This window comes from Sciurus vulgaris (genome assembly GCF_902686455.1).
Source record: "Sciurus vulgaris genome assembly, chromosome: 14".
Classification (NCBI taxonomy): domain Eukaryota; kingdom Metazoa; phylum Chordata; class Mammalia; order Rodentia; family Sciuridae; genus Sciurus; species Sciurus vulgaris.
In genome coordinates this window covers 10488595-10509220 of record NC_136475.1, presented here as the reverse complement: position 1 = coordinate 10509220, position 20626 = coordinate 10488595, and positions in this window count along the sequence as shown.

Genomic DNA, 20626 nt, shown 5'->3' with positions numbered 1-20626 from the left:
TTCATCTTTTCATTTAAAGGAAGCTGTTTACCACTTTCTTTGGCATATCTGAATTTGTCAGCATTGCTCCTTTGTACTTTGGGACCATTATTAAGCAGAATAAGGGTTATATGAATATAACCTGTAATACCACGACAGTCTGTCTGATAACCAAGATTGATACTAAGTGACTAACATGTGTGGCATATACACCATGGATACACTGGAAAGGATGATTGACATCCTGGATGGGGTAGAGCAGGAGAGTGCAAGACTTCATCACAGTTCTTGGAATGGCACACAATTTAAAACTTTCGAGTTACTTGTTTCAGGAATTTTCCATTTAATATTTTTGGGCCACTGGACTACAGGTAACTGAAACTGTGGGACTAAAAGTTGGATAACGGAGGACTCCTGTAATCTACAAAAATGCTGCAAGAAGCAAGTGAATGAGAGAGGGCAAGAATATATGGTCACTAGCAAGGGTTCATTGTATTTCTACGCTCCAGCAAGAGTAGGAACACAATATTAATACAGAAGTCATATTATGCTAGCCCTCTGTTCCAAATCCTAGGATGTAGCATCTTCCTTAACTCAGAATGAAATCTGAAGTCTTGTCCAAGTGCTCCGAGGCCCTCTTTGGGGTCCACCCTCCTCTCCACCAGCACCTGACATCCCTTTGTTCTCCTTTCTCCCCCTGCTGTGCTGTTTGGGGACCTTGCAGTTTGCTCTTCCTTTTTGTCTGCACATTCTTTCCCCCGTATACCATGGCTCCACCGTCAGTAGTTCATCTGGCTCTGCTCACCTGTCACCTTCTCTTCTATCAAACAGCACCTCTGTTTACCTTGGTTTTGGTGTGTGGTTGGCTGGTTTGTTGCTTGGTTTTGTTTACAGTGCTGGGATTGGGCTCAGGGCCCATGTATGTTAGGGAAGTGCTCTATCACTGAGCTACACCCCCAGTCCTACCTTTCTTGTTAGTGTTTAAGCCCTCACCTCTGCCCATCACCTTGGACATCTGTATATTCTGTCTCCCTTCAAAGCACAAGAATGAGAACTTTTTCTTTTGTGGTTGATCAATGCTGAATGTGCAGCGCCTAGAACTTAGTGGTAGAAAATAGATGTTCGGTTCAAGAGTAATTAAACATCAAATGTAGCACCCATCTGAACAATGTAGGGGTAAACCTACTGAAATGAAAGTACTTGGCATGGTAGGATTTAGGTTTGCTTTTTTCCTTTTGAAAAATCTATGTAAGTGTACCATAAAAGAAAAATTTCAACTAAAAATTCTGATATAGCCAGGTATGATGGTGCACATCTGTCATCCCAGTTACTGGGGAGGCTGAGGCAGGAGGATCACAAGTTCAAAGTCAGCCTCAGAAACTTAGTGAGGCCCTAAGCTACTTAGCAAGACCCTGTCTCAAAATTAAAAAATTAAAAGGGCTGGGGGTGTGGTTCAGTTGTAGAACACATGTCTAGCATATGCAAGGCCCTGGGTTCAATCCCCAGTTCTGCAAAATGAATGAATGAATGAATTCCACTGTGGGGCTGAGCCCCAGGGCAGTGCAGGGCATGTGTGTAGGCGTGGACACAGACATTCATTGTTTGCATGGAACACCATGTTTCTGGAAAGTCCTTTCCTAGATATTACCACATGGGCTCCGCACAGAGCCCAGTGAGATCTAAGCGAAGAGGATGGTGAGTCAGAGAGCTAGTTACCTGCCCAGGGCTACTCAGACAAGCTACAACCAGGAGTTCTGTCTTTCTGTTGCATCCCATGTGGGGAAAATGTCCCATGATGGTTTTGCATGGGACCCGTCGGCAAGGCCTGATTTTTGCGAAGTTCAGTGGGCCGCTCTGTTTTGTGCACACGTGCTTGGCGGGGGGTAGATCAAGGAAGAAGACCTTTTTGTTAGCTTTTCAGGGTCTGTTTGGGAAGCAGGACCTGTGGGGACAGAGATTGGAACCAGCCCAGCATCAATCAGGCTTGAGATGTTTCCACCCATAAGGAGGCCGAGGAAGGGCCCTGGAACTGAGGGCCCCGTAGACCTGGCCACAGGCTCCAGAATGTGGGCTGGTAAGGAAAGCACAGGCAGGTCATGCATGCGTGATTCTGCTGGGGCCCAGTTCAGGGCACATGAACCACCTGGCTGGGCACCGGGGCCCACACAGGTAAAAAGAGGTTTCGTCCCCCTTCTCCATTTGAAATTCATGTCAGTGAACTCTCACGGATCCATTGTCAGGTGAAAAGAGTGGACATTCATGTGCAGTATCTCCTTGGATCTCCAAAATAGGCCAGGAAAAAAATCTCCATCCCTTCTGATAAAGAAACAGAGAATGATCACATAGAATTCCCAAGCTCAGACCCATATTAGGTGGCACAATTAGGATCCAGGCAGGGCTGCGGCAGCGGGGAGCCGGGTGGAGGAGCACTGGCCCAGCACGTGCGTGCAGAGCGTGGGTTCCAGCCCCCACGCTGCAACACAAAACAAACAAAAGCGCAAAGCTTCAAGGCCAGGGCTCCAGCGAGGGACTTAAGTGGAACAGATCGCCCAGGGGAGGGCCTGGGACAAAGAGCTGCGCTCCCACCATGAGATCGTGCTAATTGCAGCTGGAGGTTCCCTGCAGATTTGTTCCCAGGCAAGGGTGACTGAGGCGGACCTGAAGCAGGAAACGGGACCAACCAGCTCACGCGAGGGACGGCGCCTGGAGAAGTGGGCGTGTCAGCTCTGTACTGATTTGCTCTCAGCGTCTGGTGTGGCAGGGGCCAGTGTCTTTAGAGCTCTCCCTCTGGGGTCAGTTCACCTTGTCCTCACAGGGTCTGGGGCTGACGGGAGCTCTGAGTATCGCTGACCCTGGAATGAGAGTGGCCCAGGGCTCTTTGACATGAGGCTTTGCCTCTGGTTTGCAGATGTCATTCTGGGCACCGAGTGGCCTGGGGACCTGCCAGAGATCAGGCAGAGGAGCTTCCCTGAACCGAGGTTAAGAAAGCAGGACTGACCGCAGCAGCATTTCTTAGGATATGAGCATTTTGCTGCATTTGGGCTGAAGGATGATGTTCGAAAGAATGATTTTTCTTCATGATTTAGTGAATTTAGAAATAAAATTACGGCTAAGACCAACTTGGAGAGCCATTATAGCGTGAGGCGTGTGAAGAATGCTTAGTGGATTCTGAGTTTGGGGTTAATCAGAATGCAAATGGTGTTCATTATTGGTATATTTGTGCTCTAGAACAAGACAGGGTATTCCTTGACTTAAGTGTTTGCAGTAGTTTAAAACTGAGAGGCGGCTTCTTTCCACGGGTGGAATTATTTAACAGAATAGAGCCTGACGGCCACTCTTATGCCTCACTGAGAAACTAAAGAAGACTCCTTTATTTTTATTTTTTCTCTAGATGAGGTTTTTAAAAGCAGGAGTGCAGAACAAATTGGATCTTAAAATCAGGGAATTCTGGGCTGGGGTTGTGGCTCAGTGGTAGAGCACATAAAAGTAGATAAATAAAATAGGAGAATTGTGTCCATTTACAACTAAAAATATATTTTTAAAAAATCAGGGAAGTCTTACAAGTGAAGTGTCCTGGAAGTGGGCGCTTGGCAGATGTGGGACAGCTGGTCCCTCAGTCTACCCCAGCTGGCCCACGTGCTCTTGGTAATGGAGTGAGTGAGCCCCACCATGTAAACCTTGCATTGAGTCTCACTGTGGTTTCAGTGTGATTGGAATGTTTCTTCCAAGGGTTCACATGCTGGCAGCTTGGTCCTCAGTGTAGTGATGTTGGGAAGTGTTGGGATCTTTAAGAGGTGGGGCTTGATGCAAGGTAGTTAGGTCATTGGGGAGGCTGCCCTTGCCCTTGGAAGAGAATCTGGTAGTTTTCGTGGGATCTCGATGAATTCTCATGAGACCAGGTTGTTTTGAAAAAGCAAGAGTGGACCCTCCTCACTCTCCAGATTCCTGTCTCACCATGTGATCTCTCTCCCTCTCTCTCACATGCCCCCACTCTGAAGCTATCCACCATGAGTCCCTCATCAGACATAGAACAAGTGGGGCCATCTGATCTTGAACTTTTAGCCAATTAAATAAGTCTCTTTTCTTTGTATATTTCCTAGCCTCAGGTATTTTATTATAGCAATAGAAAACTGGGTGATACCAATCTGCACAGCACCATTGGAAGCTGAGGTCAGGAGTGAGCTCCTGTGGCTTTGGGATGGAGGGTGTTGGCTCTGCCAGTTCATGTGAAACCTCAGGGCTTGGAGGAAATGAGCTCTTCCCAGGCCTCTGCATCACTGAGATTAGGTGTCTGAAAGGAGTAAGGCTGGCCTCATCCCATGGCAAATGGGAGTCAGCACTCAGATAATGGGAGTACAGATCCCCCTCACCCAATGCTCTGTGGTGTTGGGGAGAGTGCTAGTGCCACTCTCCAGAAGCTCACCCACCCCAAGAAGATGCCAAGCTTCTGAGGTGAGAGAACAGTGAACGCTGGTTGTAGACGCTGGACTGTTGAGTACATTTTCCTAATAAATCTAGTAAACCTGGGGCCATGTTTCCTAGGCCCCTTTGTTTGCCTTGGGTCAATGACCTGTGGGTTAGGATGTGTCCTCTGGATGAAGAGGTGACTGTTGAGCCTGGAATATAGATCCCATAGCTGAGGGGTAACTCGGGGTCTCAGAGTGCAGGGAGGCTGGACTGTGGCAATTTCTGAGACCTGGCCCTCTCAGGGCCCTTCTGGCTGGGATGGAAACCCGCTAGCTAGTACAGGACCCTTGGTCCTGCTGACCTTTTCCTCCCACTTGAGGGATGATCAAGCCCTGGCAGGACCCTGCGTTGCCTGCTTCTGCTCAGTTAGAACTGCTTCAAAAGTTGAAGCCTGCTTTGTGAACTCAGGAAGGGGGGTACATGGTCCACTCTGAAGACCAGAGCCCTGGGGCCTGCCGCTCACAAGACCCTTCCTGGCACCCACAGATTCAGGCAGCCCACTGATGCTCCTAGATGGCTTACCAGGCCTGACCCAAGTCCTCAAGTCTTGATCCTGCCTTAGGGGAGGTTCTTTTTTTAATTTATTTTTTCCTGGATGGAAGCTGGGGGTACCACTTACCTTCTCCCTGGGCTTGACTCTGGGCCTTGAAAACCAAAGCTGGTGTGAGGCCTGATGGGGACCCTCCCACCATAGGCTGGGGATGCTCTAAGGAGAGCCCAGTGCTGTGTCCACGGCAGCCTGTCCTGCCTCCTGTCATTGACGATATTGTTTCCCTTGTGTCACTTGGGTTGACACCTAAATCTCACTTCGGCTCTGGATGCAGCAGTGCACACCTGTAGACCCAACTACCTGGGAGGCTGAGGCAGGAGGATCACTTGAACCCAGGAGTTCAGGTGCAGCCTAGGCAATATGACAAAACAAAATTAACAAAAACAAAATTAAACCTCAATGCAAGCTGCTTTCAAGTCACAATGTAGAGTTGGTGGGCTTCCAAAACCACCCCGGTAGTTCCATTTGCAGATCCTTGGAACCTCTTACGTGGCCTTTTCTGACCCTTCCAGCACAGGGGGCTCTTCCATCGCTGAGGTCCCTCTTTCTCAGCTGGGGTCCATTCATGACATATCTGGCCCTGATTTGTTCCTCAGCTCTCATGGCCATGTCCCACTGTGTCACCCAGCCCTCAGGGACCAACATGACTTGTGTGGCTGGGTGCAACGCCTTCTCAGCAAACCGTTGTTCACACGTGTTGATGGTACTGGGTCACATGATGTACATCCAGACTGGGTCACCGATTTGGCCCATTCTAGTCTCAGATTCTGGACTCCACTAAAGAGGCCTACCCTTGACTATAAATCCATTTCTAGACTATGTCTGTTTGGGGACCCAGGACTTTGAGAAGATGCAGAAGGATTCCTTGAGGACTGCAGACCCCATACATAGTCTGGTGGGACATCTTTGGGGTCAACCCAACAGCACAACCATGTCCTCTCCAACTGCAGCAGCTTTGGGGGTTCCTGACCCACCCCATCAATGGTGATTTTAACAAAACCTCAGCAAAGGACAGTGAGGGAAGAAAAAAATCCAGCTGTGGGAATCTCACAGTGGACTCCATGGCTTCGAGACATAGGGGACAGTCTCCCTTGAGACTAGCTGTGCTGTTCTTAGTCCTGTGCCATGCACATGCATTTGATGCATGACGGCTGAATAAATCCTCAAATCAGGGTGCCATCCAGGGTTGCCGTCTGACTCAGAATTCCGTGAACCACAGAATACGTGATTGATTGGCATCCCTCACCCCTTGTTATTTTATGAGAATGGTAAGGGAAAGTACTCACCACTTGACCTTATGTCCCATGCTGGATATGCAAACAATGAAAATAAAGGCTAGTCTTTCCCTTCCTCCCTCCCTCCCTCCCTCCCTCCCTCCCTTCCTCCCTTCCTTCTTTCCTTCCTTCCTTCCTTCCTTCCTTCTTTCCTTCCCTCCTTCTCTCTCTCTCTCTCTTTCTCTCTTTCTTTTTGGATTATATGAAGCATCCCTACTTCAGGGATTAAAAATGACCAGAAAAAGTGATTCCCCACAAAACCTCGTGGGCTTGAGTGTTGTACTAATCTGCTTCAGCGTACTCCTCGACATGAGTTGGGTTTGCTGCTTTCAAGGTACCTGTGCCGGGCCATTTCTTTGGCATTTGAGCAAGGCAAAACATAGGTACCAAAAGGAGCCAGGTGAATGTGTGCGTAACAACTCTGCCGTTGCTCTCACATTTACTACCAGCGGGTCACAGGGGAGAAGCACTTGAGCCGGCAACCGCCTGGACGAAGCTCAAAAGCACCACACTTGGTGAAAGAAGCCAGCTTCACAATGTTACATGCTGTACTGTTCCATTTCTGTGATATTCTCGAAAAGACAGGACATGAGTGATGGAGAACAGATCTGCCGTTGCCAGGGGGTGCCAGAGGGCTGGTGTGTGGCTCTGGAGGAGCAGCCGGGGGAGGTGTTTTGGGGCGTGATGGAACAGTTCTGTACCCATGGCCACCACCCAGGTGGGAGCCACATGACTGGATATGTGTCAGAATTCAAGAGCTGCACGCCAAAATGGGTCTGATTTACTGAAAAGAAATAATACCAGAAGGATAAGCAATGCCGAATCACACGCTCACCAACGACAGGCTCAGACCCCCTAGAAGCCACCTTCTCTGTGCTGAGGTTTAGTAGCCTCCCTGGCCCGGCGCTGGCTCTGCTATTCTGCCAGTGGTGGTGCAGCAGATTTGGTGTCTGGTGACACCTGGTTGACTGGTTCATGGACAGCTATCTTCTCTATAACCACCTATGGCAAGAGACACAAGGATCTTGCTGGGGTCTCTTTCAAAAGGACCCTAATCCCACTCATGAAGACCTCATCCCCACTCCTACTACCATTGCTTTAAGGGTTAGGGTTTCAACTTCAATTTTAGGGGGGACAAAAACATTCAGACCATAGAAACCCTGTCACCAAGGGCATCTTCCTGAGGCCTAGACTTGATCATGTGTGTATACTGGTAAAAATCTTGTCATTTTCTCATTACCTTTAGCATAGAGTTCAAATACCTTAAGATGCCTCCGTAGTCTCGAATATTCGGCTTTGCTCTGCTTATTTATCTAGCGTAGTTCTCTATCCCCAGCCTAGCTCTCTGAACATTAGTGATATTGAGCTTCTTACAGTGCCTCACACTGGTCATCTCCTCTCCTGCCTCTGGGCCTTTGCATATGCTGTCCCCTGTGCTTGGAGCCTGGCCCCACACCACCATATACAGCACTTTTCTGGAAAGTGTTCTGTTTATCTTTCCACTCATTGTAGCTGTCACGTTTATCTGGACTGAGCCTTCTTCCTTGACACTCTTGAAACCACCCTGTTTTTCTGTCCGGGCACCCACCACCCCATGTCGTAATGGTCCTCAGATCTCGGCTGTATGATCTTCGTAGGTGGGGCCCTCCCTGTTGTCACTGTTGTGTCCTGGGCCCCTGGCACAGTGCCTATATCTAGGAGGAACTGAGGACATATTTTATCATGAATGGACGAGAGGTGCCTGTCAAGTCCCAGAGCCAGTGACCAAGGGGAGTTGAATGAATGACATCTAGGTACTGGTCCCTGTCTTCTGAATTGCTCACAGTTTGGTTAGGAAGATAATAAATGTTGAAATGCCTGAATAATAATCTTGTTGAACCACATGACATGAACTCCAGATGCTGTCAGGGGACCTCAGGGACGCTGAAGGACTTGAGGCGTTTGGAGAAAGTGTCAAGAGATTTTTGCTCCAAATCATTCCTTAGCTGTTGTGTTAGCCAGCTTGTTGTCACTGTGACCAAAATACCTGATGAGAACAGCTTAGAGGAGGAAAAGTTTATTTTGAGCTCTTGGTTTCAGAGATTTAGTCCTTGGTGGGCTGACTTCATTGCTCTGGGCCCAGGGTGAGGCCAAGACCATGGCAGAAGGGAGTGGCAGAGGAGCGCTGGTGGGGGCGGGGAAGCAGATCGAGGGGGAGGGGCCTCAGGGAAGATGCACATGCAGGTGGCCCACCTCCTCGGACCACGGCCCACCCGCCCACGGTCTCCGCCTGGCCATACTAGAAGGGGCAGGTTATGTCTCAGCTTTCCTAATCTAATCACCTACCTCTGAATATTCCTGTGGGATCACCGGAGCTTGGAGGGACACCTCACACCAACCACAGCAGCCGCTTTCTCCCAGTGTGTAGATCTGCGTCCCTCCTCACACTGTAGATTGCTGCCCACTCACCAACGCTGGGCCCAGGGCCTGCCACACACCCCTCCCTGGGTGACTTCAGGTGGCCCTGAGGCATTTGTCGCATCTGGGGAACTCATTTGTGACTCTTGTGTCCACTCTGCCAGCATCTCTCTCCTTCCTTACGCTTTTGTGTGTTTTGCTGCCTCTCTGCTCTTGTTCACATTGCAACGCTTCCCAGTCTGTCCCCGTATGGGCGGTCACTCTCCGGCAGAAGGCCTTTATAGCCAAACCACTTAGAGGGATCAAATCACCAAGACAAGAACATTTAAAATAATTTAGCAAAATTATTATTCAAGCATTTCAACATTTATTATCTTCTTGTACAGACGGTGAGCCAGTACCTTGATGTCATTCATTCAATTCCTGTTGGTCCCCGGCTCTGGGACTCTGCAGACACCTCTGTCCATTCATGATAAAATATGTCCTCTGCACCTTCTGGTGGGGGATTCTTCCCACTCCACTTCCCTCCCCCATCACCAAATGATAGCTTTCCACGAGGGAAACAGTGTCTTCAATATGTTTTGAACAGAAGTATTGCTGATTGGAACCTATGAGCCAGGTCCCCTGGGTACCAAGGATGCAATACTGATCCAAGCAGTGGGGTGGAGGACTTGGCAGGGGGCCTTGTTGAGAGAAGTGAGCCCGTTGGTCCTCAGCCCTGGATTCGCCTGGGCGTTGAATGCAGCCTGAGCCCAATCCCAGGTAATTCAGCCAGTCATCCACAGGAGCCCAAGTGAGCTCGGGTGGATGTAATCCTAAGTGTTTGCTGATTCAGAACCTTGACTAGGCTCCCTGGGAGATCGGAGGCAGACTCTGGAGACGTTTTTTCTTTTTAAATTATTTTTTGAATTACATAAGTAATTAAGTAATTACATAAGCAATTTTAATTATGTAAGTAATTTAAAAATACCACAAAAGCATATAGATCAAAATTGATCATTCCTTCCATATAGATGAGGTACCGTGTATCTTTTCTGATCTTTTCCATGTTTTTACACAATGGGATGTGGAAATGGGCTCCTTCTGCACTCTAGACTGAGGACAGTACTGTGGCACCAGGTGGCCCCCCAGGCTGGGGGGTGGTGCAGGCAGGCTGGCCCCGCCCACTGCTGCCTGCTGAGGAGCTGCGGTCCTAGCTGGAAAGATTTCCTTGGAGAATGTTCCTTTCCAGTGTGACTGGAAGTCAGCAACATCTAGAAGGGCCTCCCTGGACCATTGGTGCTGCTACCAAGGGTGGGGTGAGGAGAGGGCTCCCCCAAGGAGGCAGGCTAGGGGATGGAGTGCTGATGGACTGGCAGGGGAGGGCCAGGCCGAGGTCCCAGAGACCAGAGAAGCTGTGACTGAGATGGCGGCAGGAGCAGGTCCACAGAGTGAGTGAAGTGAGAGAGTGGAGGGGCAGGTGGTCTTCACCTCTCTCCCTGGGGAGTCCAGCTGGGCTACAGCTGGTTAGAATGTTCATAAATGTATATACACTTATCGGGGGGTCACATTATTTTTTTGCACAGAATCACAGGGGTTGTACAGGTCAACCATCCCTAATCCCCAAATCCAGAACGATCCAAAATCCAAAATCTTTTGATCACCAACATGATGTCCAAAGTAGAAAATTCCACACCTGACTTCATGTCATGGTCTGCACTCAAAATGCAGGTGTACTAAAAATACTGAATAAAAGTGACCTTCAGGCTATGTGCATAAGGAGCATATGAAACAAAAGGCTTTGTGTCTCAGCTTGGGTCCCATCCCCAAGAGATCTCATTATGCCTGTGCAGATACTCAAGACAGAGAGCATCTGTAATCCAAAGCACTGCTGGTTCTAAGCATTTCAAGGAATACTCAATGGGTACTACATTTGCATATTTTCTGTAGAGTTTTGAACATTTTGTGACATATGGTATAAATTACTTTGTCAGAAGGTAGGCCTGCCTCATTTCTGTTAACCACTCCCTACTAGTTAGACATTCCCATACCAGGGGGCACTTATGATCTAATTTTCAATATAAGCTTGACTTCAAGGACGTTTCATTCATTTTTCCCTATGTGCCTGTGAATATTGCTGTTGAGTAGTCTTCCAGAAGCGGATGTGCTGGTTGAAAGATAAGAACATTTAAAGGTTTGATAGAATCTGTTAAGTAGGTGTCCAAGAAAGGTGTATGATTTTTTGAACTCCTGCCATCAGCATGTGGGAGTGCCCATGTCTCACATCCCAGCAATGATGAGGAGTTTCTACCTTTAAAATTTCCAGGGGTGTGATTGCTGCATTCAGATGTTTGTGGGGTCACCCCATATTTTTATATGATTACGGGACCTTTGCTATCCTAAGAATTTTTACATACCACTTGCCCACTTTTCCACTGAATTGCTCCTGCATTTTCAGAAAAGCTCTTTTTAAGTCAAAGATGTATAAATATATGTATATATGTGTATTATATTTATATAAAATATTTTATAAATGTATATGCATATACCCCCATATATACACACACCCTTTACTGTATATATGGTTAGACTAACTCACATGTTTCAACTATGTTCACAGATTTCACTCTGTAGAAGAAGTTTGGAAAAGATAACATGGACAGTCACCTGCTATTAGGACAAAAAAAGAAAAAAAAAGGGAAAGGGCTCCTGATTTGCATACGACCTTCCAAATTATGTTCAGCTTGACCGAGTAAGAAGAAAGAAAAGCAAAAATGCATAAATGCATTCTAGTGTCATGTATAACTAATTAGAACAAATTACAAAATTCAAAAGGGAATCAGGAATGGCATTGTGCCTGGGCTGGATTGCTTGTTTTATTCCCCCATACTTTGTAAATAATTGAGGTATAATTCACATATCCTAAAACAAGGCTATGAACTACCATCAATATCTAATTCCAGAACATTTACATCATCTAAAAAAGAAACCATGTATCCCTTTCATAGGTTTCTTTAAACCTTTGGAACAAGTCATCCATGGAGCCATCTGCTTTCCAAGAGATTGTGGAAGTTTTTTAAATTCCTAATTCAGTCTCTTTATTAACAACTAAACTGTGAGTCTGTTCATAATTTCTGCTTCTTTTTGAGTCGCTTTTAGTAATTAGATAATCTCTAGGAATTTATCCATTTCATCTAGGTTATCAAGCTTGTTGGTGTTCAGAATATTTCCTTATAGTTTTTGTTGTTGTTGTTATTTGGCACCAGGGATTGAACTCAGGGACACTCAACCACTGAGCCCCATCCCCAGCCCTATTTTGTATTTTATTTAGAGACAGGATCTCACTGAGTTGCTTAGTGCCTTGCCATTGCTGAGGCTGGCTTTGAACTTGCGATCCTTGCGCCTCAGCGTCCAGAGCTGCTGGGATGACAGGCATCTGCCACTGCGCCTGGCCTTATAATTGTTTTTACTTGCATACTGTTGGTAGTGATGGCTCTTTCATTCTTGATGTTTAACAATTTGTTTTCTTTTTTTTTTTTTTTAACCTTGGTTAGTATAACTAGCTTTGTCCATTTTATTTTATTTTTTTAAAGAACCAGCTTTTGGCTTTGTTGTGTTTCTCTATTTTCGTATTCTCGATTTCATTCATTTCTTCACCTTTATTCTTTTCCTCCTGCTTGCTTTCAATGTAGCTTGCTCTTTTTCTCATTTTTAAGCTTGAAGTTTTGGCTATGATTCAAGACCTTACTCTTTAAATATAGGCCCCTATAACTACATTTCCTCGCAAGCCCCGTCTCCGTTGTACCCCATAAGTTTTGTTTTGGTTAGTCTCAAAGTGTTTCCTAACTTCTCATGTGAGTTCATCTCCACCTCATTGGTTATTTGGGAACATGCTAATTTCCACACCTTTGTAAATTCCCCCAAATTTCCTTCCATTATTGATTTCTTTTTTTTTTTTTTTTTTTTTGTGGTGCTGGGGATCAAACCCAGGGCCTTGGGCTTGCAAGGCAAGCACTCTACCGACTGAGCTATCTCCCCAGCCCATTATTGATTTCTAATATGATTTTGGTTAGAGAACATTCTTTATATGTTTTAACTATTTTTAAATTTATTGAGGTTTATCAGAAGACGGTCTACCCTGAAGAAGGTTCCCGGTGCCCTTTGACATCGGCTAAGCCTGGTTGGTTTGCCATGTGGTTCAAGTGTTCCATCTGTTTGTGGATCTTCTGTCTGGTTTTCCTTTCTATTACTTTCTGTCTTGAACAATATTTTGCCTGATAGCAAAAGAGCCCCTCCAGCTACGTTTTTGTTACTGTTTCCGTAATGTGTCATTTGTCCATTTTTTTACTTTCAGCCTATTAATGTTTTTGAATTTAAAGTGTGTCTTTTGGGACTGGGGATGTAGCTCAGTGGTCAGGTACTTTGGAGCACTTGCCTGGCATGTGCAAGGCCCCCTGGGTTTAATCCCCAGCACCACAAAAAAATAAAAATAAAAAACAAAATATCTCTTGAGGCAATATTAAGTCATTTTGTTCTACCCATTTTCTCTGTGACTTTTAATTGGTATATTTAATCTGTTTTCATTTCATAGGTTTTATTAAGGTAGAGTTTATGTCCACTGTTGTACTCTTTGGTTTCCATGATTTATGTCTGTTTTGTGCATCTCTTTCTCCATTGCCACCTCCTTTTGTGCTAGGTAGCTATTTTCTTTTCTTTTCGTTTTTTTTTTTTTTTATATTTTTTAGATGATGATAGACCTTTATTTTATTCATTTATTTATATGTGGTGCTGAGAATTGAACCCAGGACCCCACACATGCCAGGCAAGTGCTCCACCACTGAGCCCCAGCCCCAGCCCTAGATAGATGTTTTCTAGTATATCATCTTAATTCCCTTCTCATTTGCTTCTGTGATGTTAAAATATATTTTCTTAGCAGTCACTTGGGGATTTACATCTTAATTTGCATCCTAACTCATAACTATCTATTTTGCATTCGTACCAATGTGATTTCAGTAGTATATAAAGCCTTTTATACAGCTCTGTTCTCCCTCCCTTTCTGTGCTGTTATTATCATTACAAAGCATATCTTTAATATTACATGCTCATTAACACAAATGTGTAGTTATAACTTTAGCCAACTGTCTTTTAAATTAGAAGGAAAAAAAGTTACGAACAAAAATACATGTACATTTTCTTTCATATTTACCTGTCCTGTGTATTCCATTTTTTCATGTGGATTTGCATTACTGTCTAGTTTCCTTTAGTCTTTCTGGTAGGGCAGATTTTCTTGTAACAAGTTTCTCTATAGTTTTTTGTTTATCTGGGAATATCTTAGTTTGTTTTCATTTTCCCTTCATTTAAAAAATTGAGGTGAAAACATAAAATTAACTATTTTAAAGTGAGCGGTTCCATGGCATTTAGTACCTTTTGTGGTGCCGGGGATTAAACCCAGGGGGCCTTGCACATACTATCACCACTATCTAGTTCCAAAACATTTTATTTAGCACCAAAGGAAACTGTGCCTGTTAGGCAGGCATCCCCGTACTTTCATTTTTGAAAGATGGTTTTGCCATGTGTTGTGTTCTTTTTCCACAGTCTCACTGCTTTCTGTCTCCCATGAGGTCACTTGAGAAATCAGCTACTAGTCTTATTGAGGATCCCTTGTATGGGATGTGTGGCTTCTCTCGTTGCCTTTAAGATTCTGTTTATCTGGGCCAGGTGTGGTGGCTCATGCCTGTGATTCCTAGTGGCTCAGGAGGCTAAGGCAGGAGGATCTTGAGTTCAAAGCCAGCCTCAGCAATTTAGTGAGATCCTGTCTCAAAATAAAAAATAAAAAGGGCTGGGGATGTGGTCAGTGGTTGAGTACACCTGGGCTCAATCCCTGGTGCCCCCCCCCCCAACAAAAGATTCTGTTTATCTTTGGCTTTGGCAGTTGATTATGACTGCCCAAAGCCATTATATCTAGATATGGATCTTTTTGCCTCTATCTTAATTGGAGTTCATTGAATTCCTTAGATTCATAGATTAATGTTTCCTTCAAAGTTTGGAAGTGTTCAGCAATTGGTTCTTCCAATGTCCCTCTGCACCTCTGTCTGTCCTCTCCTGTGTGTGTTGGCCCACTCAGTGAGGCCCCGCAGGCCTTTGAGGATTTGAGGATTTGTTCCATTTTTCATTACATCTTCCTTTTACTTAGACTGGTCAATCTCGCTCGACCTGAGTTTAAGTTTACTGGATCTTTCTTCTGCCAGTTCAGATATGCCATCGAACTCCTTTAGTGATTTTAAAATTTCAGTTATTATAACTCAATAATTTCCATTCAGTTTTTTAATACTCTGTATCTCTTTCTTTGTATTCTCTATTTCATAAGAGGAAAGTCAATTCCGATTGTGGGGGGTTCTCATTGCTTTTATGGGGATGAAGATTTGGGGAGGTCCGTTTCCTGCCACTTTGGCTGGTATTACTTTGCTTTGGGTTTTTCATTATGAAGTGTTTTGAATCATGTTGAATGTTGGGCATCTTATCTAATTAGCTAAGAGAGCTCAATTTTGCCACCTATGCGTTCTGCGTCCTGGGCAAGTTAAAGAACTTGTCAACCTCAGTTCCATTTCTTGACATCTTCTCGGTTGGTTGCCAGGCGAGAGCCTCTGAGCTTCCGAGCTTCCGCAGGCCATATTTTCATCTGTGCTTTCTGTTCTCCCTCACCCTGTTTTACTGAGTGTGGTTTTCTAGTTCTTACCATGCCCTGTCAATCAGATTTTTGTGATGAGTATTTCATTCTGGATTATAAACATTCTTCCAATAGCATCATCATGGCTCTTGGCTGTTATTTATTCCTGCTGAGAAAATTTGAAAATATAGTTGCTATGTATTTTACCACAATTAAAAAAAAAAACTGGGGGAAAAATGCAATTGTCCTTCCCACCAGCATCCTCCTGCTTGGTTTAGCTGCTCCTTGACATGAGTTTGAGGATGGTCTTAGTACAGGACACATCAAGTCTGAAGTTCAAGTGCCATGTTACCTAACCATAGGTCTCATGCATCAGGTATAGTTGCTGAAGAGCTGGCCTCAGCCACAGATTGCCGTCACTGCCTTGCCTGGATCTTCTCTGTAAGCTGTAGCCCTGCACTTGAACTTTGCTTCCTTTGTCTGGTCCCGTGCTCCAAATGCCCCATTGCCACAGGCACACCCTGAGCCCAGGCCCCCGTATCTTTCTGTGCCAGGCACCCTCTCGCTACCCCTCTTGTGAGCTGAGGCCGACTCAGTGGTCCCTAGTTCCAGGGTTTAAGGGAGGAGGCCCAGGATCCGATGCCACTCTCTGGAAGACACAAGTTCATTCCCCAGTTTTCCCAGTGCCTGCATTCGGGGATCTGTCTTGGTCAGCTTGGGCTGTCATAACACAATACCAAGGACTGGGTGACTTAGAAACAACAGAAATGTATTTCTCACAGTTCTGGAGGCTGGAAGTTCAAGGTCAGAGTGCTGGCAGATTTAGTGACTGCTTCCTGATTTGTGGATGGTGCCTTCCTGCCATGTCCTTGCCTGGCAGAAGTGGTGAGAGAGCTCTCTGGGACATCTTTTATTTGGATCTAATCCCTTTCATGAGAGCTTCACCTTCATAATCTAATCACCTCCCAGGTTCCCTTATCTTGGGACTTAAGATTTCAACAATGAATTTGGCGGGGGTGGGGGGGGACACATTTTGTTTTAGGCAGGATCATAACCATCCTGTGCTCCTCTCCCCACTGGGGTGGGTGTCAGGGATGGTTGGGGATGCCCTGGTGGTGAGGCTAGGCAGGCCAGCTGTCCATCATTGTGGGAGAGGGTGGAGATCAGGGCCGCCATCTTAACCTCTTTTGAACCTGCTTCTGGCTCTTCATGTTTCTTCCCCACAGGCCTGTGCATGAGGTTACAATAGGTCTGTAGCTCTGTCCAGCCATTGCCGTGTGTCCCTCTGCCTCGAGCCCTCCCTCCTGGCTCTGTGAGCCATGCAGTTCTCTTGAGTGGCATGGCAGGTGTGGGGGTTTGCTGCCCATCCTGCTCTCTCTTGCATTCAGTGTCACTGGTCCATGGCAGGAAGGAGTGGGTATTGGCCTTGAGCTTCCAGGGCCTCCTTTGCACCAGGGTCTCACCCATCTCCCCCCTAACGCCCTCTGCCGGCCTGTGTCTCCAGGGGCACGAGGCACCTGTGGATCTGCTGTCCCAGGTCCCCCCAGCACAGGCTGCTCCCCAGCCACAGATCATCTCCTGTGGGTGGCACTATTTCTGAATCCCAGTGAGTTAGGACAGACAGCCACAGCAGGCCTGCATGGAGGTGGCGTGGGTGGGTCTCCATGTGCTGCGTGTTGAGCGTTGCCAAAAATACCAGCAAGCAGTGAGCCCCTCCATTAGCACCGCCCCACACTTACCCATGACATCATCGCATTCGGTCCTGAACAGCAGCCTGTGACAGGACCTGTCATCCCCTTTGGGTGAATGAGAGACTTACCAGCCCAGACCGGTGACTCAGGACTGCAGTGCGGACAGCAAGGTGGTGTGCTTTGTCCCATTCAAGCCTAGATTGATCCCTGCAGTCGGATGGCAGGGCGTGCTCATTTCTGGGGGTCTCACCAGCTTCACGTTCAAGTTCTTTCCCAGGCAGTGCAGAACCAGCGGGAACCATTCGCTACCGCCCTGGGTGGAGCACCCGCTGTGTGAGGACCCCTGTGGGCTCTGCAGGGGCCTGAGGAGGACGGCTTACAGCTTCTTTTCTGCTTTGAGCCCCTAGGGGTGACCGCCTGCCAGTCTCAGTCCCAGTCACCTTGATGGTTCCCGCAGCTGTTAGTCTTCATCGGGGAGCATCTAAGTTCTGGGAGGCAGGTTGTGGAGCCTGGGTATCTGGATGAGAGAAATACTGTGCGTCCTCCATGTCCTGTGCCATCACTCTAGGTTGGCACAGAGGCCCCTCATTGTGAGCCCTTTGTGTTTGGCACCCTGCCCACCTTCGGCCACCAGCTCAGGACTCCATGCGAGACATTGGAGGCTTTTCCTAAACACGCACCACAGATTCTTTTTCCTAAGGATCTTGTTGCCCTGACCTGTGTCCACCTGGGTCTGTCCCACTCCAAGGCCTCTTCATCCTTTGCCAGATTCTGTTGCAGATGGTGGAAGAAGTGAGGCTATCAACACACTGGGCATGTGCAAGGAATGGGAATTCATGTTTGCTCAATCTGCTGGTTACTGAGCTGTTCCAATGTGACTCTGATAGAAAGCTACCATGCTTCCGCCCTGTGAAATCTACAGCAAACAGACCCTGCCTTCACTCATACCACTCTTAGAGTTTGCTTCCACCTGCCCTATGTCCAGCTGTCCTGAAAGGACACCAAACCCCTTTGTCTTACAGATCTATCAATTGAACCAGAGAAAGCATGTCCAGGCAGCTTCCAAGGGTTCAAATGGTTTCACGTCACTCAGCCAGCTCCTATTTGCTCAGGGAATTAATTGTGACTCTTACAGGTAAGGCGTGCAAAGACTTGTTTAGCTATTAGGAAAAAAAAAAAAAAAAAACAGTCATAGAAGTTGTGGCTTATATAATTGGAAAGCCACCGATAGCCAACATCAGGAACAGCCGGATCCAGGACTCTGGAGTCCCAGGTATATTTTCTCACCTCTCTTCATCTCAGTGCTTTTCTTCCTCTCTAGACTGGAATCTTCCTAGACCCAAGAGAAAAGAAATATCTATTTCCATCAGTTCCAAAAAGTCATTAGCCTTACTTTCCTTGAGTCACTCATCCTGAAACAGTCACATGCCAGGGAACAGAACAGGATTGACTGGCTTATGCCTGGGCCACGTCTGTAGCTCCTGTCTTGGGCCACACGGCGTGTTAAATTGTGGCCTCACAGGTTATTAGCGAATCTGTGAATGAACAGAGTTTCCAGCACTGCTGGAAAAGTGATTCCCTCCGCTGGGCACTGCCTGGGAGTGGGGCAGCTGCCTCACCACCCATTTTGAGTGGAATGCAGCCCAAGTCATCTTGAACACCCGCCTGGATGGGTTCTTGTCTCTGGGAGGCTGCAGCCCGGAGCTCTCCTTTATTTGACCTTCGGTAACTCGAGGGAAAACCTTTGTTATGGCGACTGTACTTCAGAGGTGGAACTGTGTGCCCCAACCTGCTCCCGTTTTGGATCCGCTGTCCTCACCCCTCCAGACCCTCACCCAGGGCTCAGAGAGTATGGTGGCCCTTCTCTGGAACCTCCAGGTGATGCAGCCCAGCCATGCCTAGAAGGCGGATGTTCTGGGCGAGCCTAAGCCTGTGTTCCAGGAGGCACCTCTCAGAAGTGGGCAGGACCCCGCTTCCCCAGGGATGCTGTGTGCTCACCTCCAGGTAGGACACTTGCGGCCACGATTGGCTTCCATTGCTGGATGACTCAGGTCCCAAGCTGTGGCAGCTTCTGCAGGTGAGCATGCCTGTAGACGTGGGGCGTGTTCCCCTGGTGCCCCAATTGAAGGCTCGCCTGGTGACATGAGGGTCATACTCACAAGTCTTGACCTGCCTCTGGAACAGGGGCTCTGTACCCTGGCTGCATTCAGAGGTCACCTGGGGGCTTTACAAGAGCCCCCTGAGTCCAGCTGATCCAGAGCTGCAGTCCTCACACTGCAGGATGTGGAGACACCACCCCAGGGTCTTGAGAGTAGGTGCTGACTCCGAGATCTGGCGCAGCCTGGGAGCAGATGCCTCTAACTAGGGTGCAGGGGGCCCTGAGGCTGTGAAGCCCCAGGCCTGTGAGGGGCAGGGACACCGGGGTTCCCTCCTGGCGGCCTCTGCAGTCTCCCCTGGCGGGTGGGCACATCAGCCTGTGGTCCGACTCATCATCAGGGACTCAAGCTCACGCTGCTGCCTCTCCAGACGCTGGATGGTCCGCTCCTTTAAGGCCGGTGTCAAGTCCATCCCAGGACCTATGGGTGGGCTTACCTCTCAGCACCTCGATCAGGTTTCCTCCAGCCCTAGCTACAGAGTTGGTGGAAGGAGGCGGAGGTGTTGGGTTCACCCAGGCACCGGCCAGAGCGCCCGCAGGCTTCCGGCCTCTGATAAGTGACTGCCCCTGGCTGAATGGAAGGCACCTCGTGTCCAGCTCAGCTTCCATTTAAGGGACACATGTATATCCACTATTTAGAACGTCGCTGGCACGGGGTAAGCTGCCACCGTCGCTGTCCCTCTTTGTCTTGCTGGCGAGTGAAGCGTGAGAAATCCGGGGCCCTGGGATCCTTCCTGCCCAGGGCGCCCTTGCTGTGCAGGCGGAGCAGGGAGCCTGCAGTTCCCCAGGGACTCCAGGGCCCTGCCCACTGCTGCATCTGCAGTGGCCCTTGCCAATAGGAGGATCGCAAGGTTACTGTGTTGCACTGTTGAGTACCTTTGCATTTATTAAGCACCCACTGTGTACTCAGTGGCAGGACATGTACAGAAGGTGTCAGGTTTATTGGTACTGCCCTGGAGGACTTAACAGTCTCCTTGAGAAGGCCAGCCATGACCCAGGGGCAATGTAAGTGCTGAATGGTAGGGGGAAATGTAAACTGTGCCCACCCTATGGGAATATTTAAGAAAATGGGGACTTTGCTGTCTTTCTCAGGTCTCTGAAATAGTGAGGCTGTAATGATTTGGACAATTAGGTGTCTTGGCATAATGGGCCACATGTGTTCCCACATTGCTCCATGTCCTCACTCTCCAAATGTGATGTCTCGGAATTACAAAAGAGGGAGATATTTCTGTCAAACCCAACCAACCCCCGCATCTGAATCACACAGGGGCACTTTGTCAGAGAATCATACCAAATGGCTCAGATAAAATCAACTATTCGGGAACTTTTTTTTTTTTTTTTTTTTTTTCCCCTTTCCTTCAGATCTTCAGAAGAAAGTTAACACAGAAAAGATTGTATTTTAAAGTGAGTCCGGGGCTGGGGTTGTGGCTCAGTGGTAGAGCGCTCACCTAGCGCGTGTGAGGCACT